At 43.5% G+C, this 10568-nt stretch overlaps 1 protein-coding gene across 1 annotated transcript in view; it reads right to left on the bottom strand.

Annotated features, from left to right (window-relative positions):
- The window catches only part of SHLD1 (shieldin complex subunit 1), a 149626-nt gene extending 139451 nt beyond the window's left edge, over window positions 1-10175 (bottom strand). Inside the window, exon 1 of the mRNA XM_069768834.1 lies at window positions 10056-10175. The gene's annotated coding sequence lies outside the window, so the exon portion shown is untranslated. The remainder of the gene's footprint in view (window positions 1-10055) is intronic.
- Between the last annotated feature and the right edge of the window lie 393 nt (window positions 10176-10568).

Here is a 10568-nt window from a genome sequence, read left to right on the forward strand (position 1 = left end):
GGCAATATACTACGTGCCTGGGCAATATACTATGTCACTGGGCAATATACTACGTGGGCTGTGCAATATACTACGTGGCTGGGCAATATACTACGTGGGCTGTGCAATATACTACGTGGCTGGGCAATATACTACGTGGGCTGTGCAATATACTACGTGGATGGGCAATATACTACGTGGGCTGTGCAATATACTACGTGTCTTGGCAATATACTACGTGGGCTGTGCAATATACTACGTGGCTGGGCAATATACTACGTGGGCTGTGCAATATACTACGTGGCTGGGAAATATACTACGTGGCTGGGCAATATACTACGTGGGCTGTGCAATATACTACGTGGCTGGGCAATATACTACGTGGCTGGGCAATATACTACGTGGGCTGTGCAATATACTACGTGGCTGGGCAATATACTACGTCGCTGTCCAATATACTACGTGGCTGGGCAATATACTACGTGACTGGGCAATATACTATGTGGCAGGGCAATATACTACGTGGCTGGACAATATACTACGTGGCTGGGCAATATACTACGTCGCTGTGCAATATACTATGTGGCTGGGCAATATACTACGTGACTGGGCAATATACTACGTGCCTGGGCAATATACTATGTCACTGGGCAATATACTACGCGACTGGGCAATATACTATGTCACTGGGCAATATACTACGTGACTGGGCAATATACTACGTGGCTGGGCAATATACTACGTGGGCTGTGCAATATACTACGTGGCTGGGCAATATACTACGTGGGCTGTGCAATATACTACGTGGCTGGGCAATATACTATGTGGGCTGTGCAATATACTACGTGGCTGGGCAATATATTACGTGGGCTGTGCAATATACTACGTGGCTGGGCAATATACTATGTGGCTGGGCAATATACTACGTGGCTGGGCAATATACTATGTGGGCTGTGCAATATACTACGTGGCTGGGCAATATATTACGTGGGCTGTGCAATATACTACGTCGCTGTCCAATATACTACGTGGCTGGGCAATATACTACGTGGCTGGGCAATATACTACGTGGCTGGGCAATATACTACGTGGGCTGTGCAATATACTACGTGGCTGGGCAATATACTATGTCGCTGTGCAATATACTACGTGGCTGGGCAATATACTACGTTGCTGGGCAATATACTATGTGGCTGGGCAATATACTACGTGGCTGGGCAATATACTACGTGGCTGGGCAATATACTACGTCGCTGTGCAATATACGTGGCTGGGCAATATACTACGTGACTGGGCAATATACTACGTGGACATGCATATTCTAGAATACCTGATGCGTTAGAATCGGGCCACCATCTAGTATAAAATAAACTTCCTGAATGTGGTTTTGAGTACCTTGAGGGGTGCAGTTTTGTTAGTATTTTCTGTCAGATAGGCCTCTCAAAGTCACTTTAAATGTGATGTGGTATCTAAAAAAAATGGTTTTGTAAATTATATTGGAAAAATTAGAAATCGCTGGTCATTTTAACCCTTTTATCTTCCTAACAAAAAAAATATGTTTCAAAAATTGTGCTGATGTAAAGTAGATATGTTAGAAATGTTATTTATAAACTATTTTGTGTGGCATAACTCTCTGATTTAAGGGCATTGATTTTGAAAGAGTTAGAACTTTGAGATTTCAGGTAAGGAGAACCACGTTCGTGCCCAATCATAATATTATACCATGATTTACCTTGTAAAGCGTGAGCATTTAAAGGGAACCTGTCAGCAGGATTGTGCACAGTAACCTACACACAGTGTCAGGTCGGTGCCGTTATACTGGTAAAATGATACCTTGGCTGATAAAATCCATTTTTCTTGTTTCTTAATCTTTATTTTCAGTTTTGTGTTAAAGAGATTCTCATGCCCTAAGGTGGGGTTCATGTATGTGGTGCTCTGATTAGCTATTTATAATGCAGACTGCTGACAGGTCACTGATCCCCTACTGACCTGCCCAGTAGTTTGCATAATGAATATACTAATGTGTGAACAATGCATATCACTTCATCAAAATGGCGGTGCCTACGCACTATCACTTGTCAGTGCCTATTATATTGCTGTACTGAAAAGAAAAAAAATCACCATTGAAATGGCACTGTCGGCTGCAACCGGCGCTTTAGCATCTATTGCATACCGATAGATGCTACTTCACAAGCGCCTGTGCTGGCTCCTTGTTGCTGCAGCCAGCACAGACAGGCGCTTGCGGAATAGCATCTATCGGCCGGTTGTCAAAAATGGGGGTGACCCCATGCCGAATATTTAAATTATTTATTTAGATAATTAAAAAATATATTCTTGATAACCAGCCTTGAAGAAACTGACAAATGAGGGTTGCAGCCCTCAGCTGTGAGTTTTGCCTGGTTGGTTGAAGACAATAGGGGGGAACCCACATAGGGTTTTTCATTCATTTATATAGTTAGATCGCAGGTGGCGGCTGTGGAATACCCCGATCATCCGCGCCTGCTGTCACTGTTATTAGCGTCAGCAGGTGTTGGATGATGGGGGTAAGAGTCCAAAAAGCCCCCACCTGCTGTCATCGTTCGGACATCATTCTCCTCTGCTCACGCCGATCGCCGGCAGAGCAGGGGAGAATGATGAGAGCCGGCTTCAGCACCTGCCGCCGGGGAACAGCGCTTACTGTAGCGCTTCTTCCCCGGCGGCCGTCCATGTGGTACTGATGCGGCACATGGGTGGCACACGGGTGCCACAGATAGTACACACACGGACACAGATATCTCTGGTACTGGTTTTTCCGGTACTGGAAATATCAGGACGTGTGAAACCAGACTAACGCAACCTGAAAATAAAGATTAAGAAACAACAACAAGATAGATTTCATCAACCCAGGTATCAATTTATTCAGTATAATGGCGCCGACCTGACACTGTCTGTAGGCTACTGTGCACAACCCTGCTGACAGGTTCCCTTTAACCATTTTATTTTCCTGTAGTGCGCCTTTCATTTTTATAGCTCATGTCATACAGTAGCAAGTGTACAAAACATTATATAATGGATTTTGTGTGATTAATAAGTAATCCAATGATGTCACTTAACTAGTGATTGCTAGTTCGAGCGGCACATTTCTAGGAATTGCACTATAGATAACATTTGGACTTTAAGCATTTGCGTCTTTGAAACAATACTCTCACTTTATTGTCATGAATGTTATAAAGATGAGATTGCTAACAACTTAAAGGGGTGGGCGACTTTTGGGAACAATATTTATTTATTTATTTATTTATTTATTAACGTAAATGCATTTTATTTTGGGCCAAAAAAATCAGTTTTGCAATTGGGTTGTAGTACAGATTTGCCATTGTTTTGCTTTTACAGGTTCTTTGTTTCTCTGCACAATCAAAGTCAATGTAATCTATGGCAATAAAGTGGCTGAGAGCAGCTCAGAAAACGATACGACTGTCATGATCTTACTGATGGATTCTCGGGTAAAGAAAATGCTGTACAAACTCTAAATATGAACAGCAAAAAGGATTAAAAGGCAACTGGTGAGGTTTTTTGCTTTTAAAGGGAACCTGTCACCCCCAAAATCGAGGGTGAGGTAAGCCCACCAGCATCAGGGGCTTATCTACAGCATTCTGGAATGTATCCTAAAAGATAAGAAAAAGAGGTTAGATTATACTCACCCAGGGGCAGTCCTAGTCCCTGTCCAATGGGTGTCGTGGTCCGACGTCCTCTTCTGGTCTTGAGGGCAGACAAAGTACGCCGCAGCCGCAGCGTGAAGACCAGAAGAGGACGTCATCCTATGAAGATGGAAGACCCCGGACCGGACCGCGACGCCCACCGGATTGGACCGCCCGCCCAGGTGAGTATAATATAAACGCTTTTTCTCATCTTTTAGGATACATCGGGGGCTTATCTACAGCATTCCAGAATGCTGTAGAAAAGCCCCTGATGCCGGTGGGCTTAGCGCACCCTCGATTTTGGGGGTGACAGGTTCCCTTTAATCTGACAGCAGCATAATGTAGGGGCTGCTGGCGTCGGGAACAGCTGATCTGTGGGTGCCGAGTGTCGTGCCATCATCGATCAGATATTGATGACCTATCATAACGATAGGCCATCAGTATAAGGCTATGTGCACACGGTGCGGATTTGCCTGCGGATCCGCAGTGGATTGGCCGCTGCGGATTCGCAACAGTTTTCCATCAGGTTTACAGTACCATGTAAACCTATGAAAAACCAAATATGCAGTGCACATGGTGCGGAAAATACCGCGCGGCGCTGCGTTGTATTTTCCACAGCATGTCAATTGTTTGTGCAGATTCCGCAGCGTTTTACACCTGCTCCTCAATAGGAATCCGCAGTTGTAAAACCGCAGGTGGAATCTGCACAAAAACGCAGGAAATCCGCGGTAAATCCGCAGGTAAAACGCAGTGCGGATTTTTCAAAAACGGTGCGGGAAAACTCCACAGGCAAATGCGCACCGTGGCATCGGGTATTCTAAAATATGGATGTAGTTTATTTATGAAGATTTGAGAATAATGCAATGAATACACAGGATTCGGCAGGCCGGGCGCGACCAATTAGCGAAGCAAGGTTCAAATCCGGCACCAATTCGCGGCCGGACTGCGCCTGTCGCTGATTGTTCGTGGCCGGCGGCGACCAATCAGTTAAGCCAGGGGCAGCTGCAGGTTTTTGAGGGCCCCGGGCGAAAGAGTCTCACAGCACACGTAGTATATAACACAGCCCACGTAGTATATAGCACATCCACGAAGTATATAGCACAGCTATGTAGTATATAACACAGCCACATAGCATATAGCACAGCCACGTAGTATATAGCACAGCGACATAGTATATAATACAGCCATGTAGTATATAACACAGCCACATAGCACATAACACAGACCACGTAGTATATAGCACAGCAACGTAGTATATAGCACAGACATGTAGTATATAGCACAGCCACGTAGCATATAGCACAGCCACGTAGTATATAGCAGCCACGTAGTATATAGCAGCCATGAAGTATATAGCACAGCCACGTAGTATATAGCACAGGCACGCAGTATGTAGCACAGCCCACGCAGTATATAACACAGCCACGTAGTATATAGCACAGCCACATAGTATATTGCACAGCCACATAGTATATAACACAGCCACGTAGTATATAGCACAGCCACATAGTATATAACACAGCCACGTAGTATATAGCACAGCCACCTAGTATATTGCACAGCCACGTAGTATATAACACAGCCCACGCAGTATATAACAGCCCACGCAGTATGTAACACAGCCCACATAGTATATAACACAGCCCATGTAGTATATAGCAATTTTTTTTAGCAAAGTTTGGAAATTTTTTTCACCACTTAGATAAAAGATAACCTAGACATGTTTGGTGTCTATGAACTCGTAATGACCTGGAGTTTCATAGTATATAGCACAGCTATGTAGTATATAACACAGCCACATAGCATATAGCACAGCCACGTAGTATATAGCACAGCGACATAGTATATCACACAGCCATGTAGTATATAACACAGCCACATAGCACATAACACAGACCACGTAGTATATAGCACAGCCACGTAGTATATAGCACAGACATGTAGTATATAGCACAGCCACGTAGCATATAGCACAGCCACGTAGTATATAGCAGCCATGAAGTATATAGCACAGCCACGTAGTATATAGCACAGGCACGCAGTATGTAGCACAGCCCACGCAGTATATAACACAGCCACGTAGTATATAGCACAGCCACATAGTATATTGCACAGCCACATAGTATATAGCACAGGCACATAGTATATAGCACAGCTACGTAGTATATAACACAGCCACGTAGTATATAGCACAGCCACCTAGTATATTGCACAGCCACGTAGTATATAGCACAGCCCACATAGTGTAGAGCACAGCGACGTAGTATATAACACAGCCCACGCAGTATATAACAGCCCACGCAGTATGTAACACAGCCCACATAGTATATAACACAGCCCATGTAGTATATAGCAATTTTTTTTAGCAAAGTTTGGAATTTTTTTTCACCACTTAGATAAAAGATAACTTAGACATGTTTGGTGTCTATGAACTCGTAATGACCTGGAGTTTCATAGTGGCAAGTCAGTTTTAGCGTTTAGTGAAGCTAGCAAAAAAGCCAATCAAAAAACAAGTGTGGGATTGCACTTTTTTTGCAATTTCACTGAAATTGGAATTTTTTCCCCATTTTTTAGTACACGACATGCTAAAACCAATGATGTTGTTCAAAAGTACAACTTGTTTCGCAAAAAATAAGCCCTCACATGGCCAAATTGACGGAAAAATAAAAAAGTTATGGCTCTGGGAAGGAGGGGAGCGAAAAACGAACACGGAAAAAAACGGAAAATCCCAAGGTCATGAAGGGGTTAAAGAGGATTATCTCAAGTAGCGGACACCCATTTATGAAGTCGGTATGCCCAAATTGGCCACAAGGACAAAGATTGTCCCATTAGTACCATCACATTTAACCATCAGTACTTGGAAAGTATGCAGCACCATCTGTAAGTGTTTAGCTTTGAGGTATTTTCAAGCATTGTACCTGCTGGTTTCCTTCATCTCGACTGAAAACATAATATTCTGACAGCCAATATTTGTCAGATATGTCAATATCATATCACGTGTGTCAGGCACCTGATGGCAATAATCTTATTGACTGAGCTGGAAAGATGAGATGATATAATAAATAGTAAAACTGCATGACTCAGAAATGTTTCTATTTTTATGAACACTTAGAAAAGAATTCAGTCGAACTTCGCTGTTACTCGTATCTACTCCGTATGTATGATAGATTAATGTCATAATGACTTTCGTATTTACCATCTTGTATTAAAATGTATTGATGTCAAAATCTATAGTGTACATTTAATGTTAAAATCTAATTTAGATTTTATTAAAGGTTATTCCATTTGGGTAAATATATGGCACATCCAAAGGATATGTTATAAATATGTGATAGATGCAGGGGCACAATGATCACGATCGCAGAGAGTACAATCGCGACCGGGCCCGTGCAGGATGGGGGTCTGCTGACCCCTGCAGCTATTTCTGCTGGATGTGCGTCTAGGGATGCAGATTCATCTGAAATGTTTTGTGGTGCAGAGACCCGCAGGGTCCCTGCACTGTAATACATGCCGTCGGTCAATCAGAAGCCAATGCAATGTATATTGGAAAACTAATATGATCTAAGATTTTAGAACAAATTCTAGCTTCAAATTTAGATACTTATGTGGTCATCTTGTAATATAAAAGGTGCAAATGCAAGATTCTGATATTAGGGTAAAAAAAAAATAATCCCTCCCCCACGGTGCGGGGAAGGTGTAACTAAGCGAACACCTAGCTCTTTCAGTAGAGCCCCTGATGGTGTGGTTAGACTTGAATCCAGGTGGAAGCAAGGTGCTACTCCAGGACGGACCCACGGAGCTGTGGCAGCTAACCTCCAAGGGGACAGGGAGGCAGGACCTGCCAGGAACTGCTTAGCAGGAGGGTATGGCTGGCAGACAGGTGCAGGATCAGGAGCAAACAGGACTTGTACAAGAACGTGGGATGGCCATAGATACTGAATCACAGATGCAGGTTCACAGGTGCTGATTTAAACTGGGCAGGTGAGGTTAGCGGCACAGGTGCGGAACAGACGGATCATGATCAAGACTAGGCACAGGCAGGATGGATTTGGGTATAGAAACAGCAGGGCGGAGTGGAGCAGGTGCAGACAGGATTAGATGCAGAATGCACAGGTAAGGAGACCTTACAACCAAGGAGCAAAAAGTACACTGATTACTTAAAGTTGCTAAGGCACCTCCCAATAGGGGAGGGTACCATACACCATAAATCTCCCAGCTATTGGCTAGGGACGTTTTAGCAGTGCGCACTGGTCCTTTGAGAGGCAAGGAGTGTGCAGCCTAAACACATTCCTAGGAGAACTGCGTGCCATGCACAGGTCCTGGGAGGAGACAGATGCCAAGAGAGCATGGACGGGTAAGTGAACACACAAGCATCCCTGCAGGAGGGAGGAACGGGACACGTGCAGGAGCACCGCTGCTGTTCTAACACAGCTTACCACACAGCAAAGGTACCTCCTTATTGAAATGTATCAGTCAAAGGGAAGAGTAAAAAAAAAATTCCAAGGTATTAGATATACCATGGAACACTGTAAGACGGTCATCGAAAAGTGGCTTGAATTTGGCACAACGGTGACATTACATAGAACTCATGAAAATTGATAAAAACACGAAGAAGATTGGTTGGGGAGGCTGCAGAGTGGCAGAGTGGCCTACAGTAACTTTAAAGGAACTGCAGGAATTTCTGGCTGCATGTGACAACAGTTTCCTGAATTCCGCATAAGTCTTTTCAGTGGGGTAGGGTGGTAAGATGGAGGTATTTTTTATGAAGAAAAATATCCAAGTTTGATTACGCTTTGCCAAAGCATAAATCAAGTCTGACAAACACATGTGGGAAAACATTTTATGGCCTAAAGAGACCAAGGTTGAATTTTTTTGGTTATAATTCAAAAAGGTATCTTTGGCACACAGCCAACTCTGCACATCACCAAAAGAACACCATACATACAGTGAAGCATGGTGGAGGCAGCATTATGCTTTGGGGCTGTTTTTTGGTAGCCAATTTTGCAACAAAACCTTCAGGGATTCGTTAGAAATCTGAAGACGAAGAAAAATGTCACCTTTCAGCATGACAACAACGCTAAGCATAAATGCAAATCAACAAAAGAATGGCTTCATGGAGGAGTATCAGAGATTTGGAATGGCCCCGCAAAAGACCTGACTCCAATTGAAAATCCGTGGATCTGTGGGTTGACCTCAATAGGATGCTGTAGACAGATGTCCTCACTATCTGACCATTTTGAAACAACTGCAACAAAGAGATTGTCATGCTGCTAAACTCCTACCCAAAAAGACTGAATGCCGTGTGACAGGGTCACTGACACGGTATATGAGGGGAAATGTGTTATGATCAGGTGACCTTGGAGCAGCATGAAAACTTTCACTGGAGTAGGTGGTAACTATACTGACCGCAAATCCTGATCTTAACACCGCAACTATAAGTAGCCGTGGGGTGTGCCTAACAAATCCTAGACACCTCGACACAGCCGGAGGACTAAATACCCCTATAGATGGAAATAGGAATTCTACCTTGCCTCAGAGCAGAACCCCAAAGGATAGGCAGCCCCCCACAAATATTGACTGTGAGTAGTAGAGGAAAAGACACACGCAGGCAGGAAACAGGATTTAGCAAAAGATGCCACTCTAGCTAAATAGGAAAGGATAGGACAGGATACTAAGCGGTCAGTATTAAAATCCTTCCAAAAATATCCACAGCAGAAAATACAATAACTCCACCATCTAACTAAAGATGTGGAGCGTATATCTGCAACTCCAGAGAATCCAACAAGACTGAGAAAACACTGACACAGTCTAAGCTGGACAAGAGAAAACAAATGAATAGCACAGAATATAAGCACACAGCATGTGTGCCACAGAAAAAGAAACCAAACACTTATCTTTGCTGAATTGGCAGCTAAGCAGGAGAAGCCAGACAAAGATCCAACACTTCCCAAGAAACATTGACAACTGGCAAGGACTAATGAGTCCTGCAAACCTAAATACCTCAGTCAGAATTGCAATCAGTAGATACACCTGTCCAAGACTGCAGCCCAGGAACAACTGTATTACCACCTACAACCACCGGAGGGAGCCCAAAAGCAGAATTCACAACAGAAATGTCACTGAGCATTGTTTTGCCATTAAGCCAGAAAGGCCATGTTTGCTTTGCTGTACCCTGCTATGGTTTATGCTGTTTCACAACAAACCAGCAGGTGATTTACCCTAAGAAAAGTTCCTGTGTCTACCTTGGGAAGCACTTGAGTGAGTCAACCCCTCACAGCCCCCATAAATTCAAAGGGTACTTCATCAAAATATTACTTTAGAGAACCTGGCACATGAAAAAAATGCTCTTAACCTGTAGATATGGGGTTAAACTGCATGTTAATAGCCTTCTGAACCTACCCGGCGCCGAATGGCATAGGTTTCACTGTAGAGAGTGGTAGCTGTAATCGCGCTGCCAGTACTGACCGCTGATCCTACCGTTACAGCCGCCGCTCTTCGTACGCAGAGCTGTGACTGGAGCTACACTGGTGCCAACACCTGTAACTGAAAGCCGAACGCTGCCTAGAAGGAATAAAGTTCATTTCCTCCCGATAGTCACATTATCAGTAAGGCAGTTGGCAGCTTTAGAACACTATTATCCTGCAGACTAACCCTATATCTGCAGGTTAATAGTGTTTAGGGACATGACCGCTTCCCTTTAAATCCAGCAACTAGATGTAACACTGATGTGTATATTATATATACTGGATTGTGGCATTTTGCTGTCGTTTTATTGTCAGTGGTGTTTTTTCATTGAATTGCTGCATTCTCTGAGTATGCTAATTTTCTGACATTTTCCCCATACACTTCTATATAAAATTGGAAAAATGTAACAAAACAAAAAACAGCACCATAAAAAAACATATGAAACGC

Source organism: Ranitomeya imitator, chromosome 5 (assembly GCF_032444005.1).
Source record: "Ranitomeya imitator isolate aRanImi1 chromosome 5, aRanImi1.pri, whole genome shotgun sequence".
Taxonomy (NCBI): Eukaryota; Metazoa; Chordata; class Amphibia; order Anura; family Dendrobatidae; genus Ranitomeya; species Ranitomeya imitator.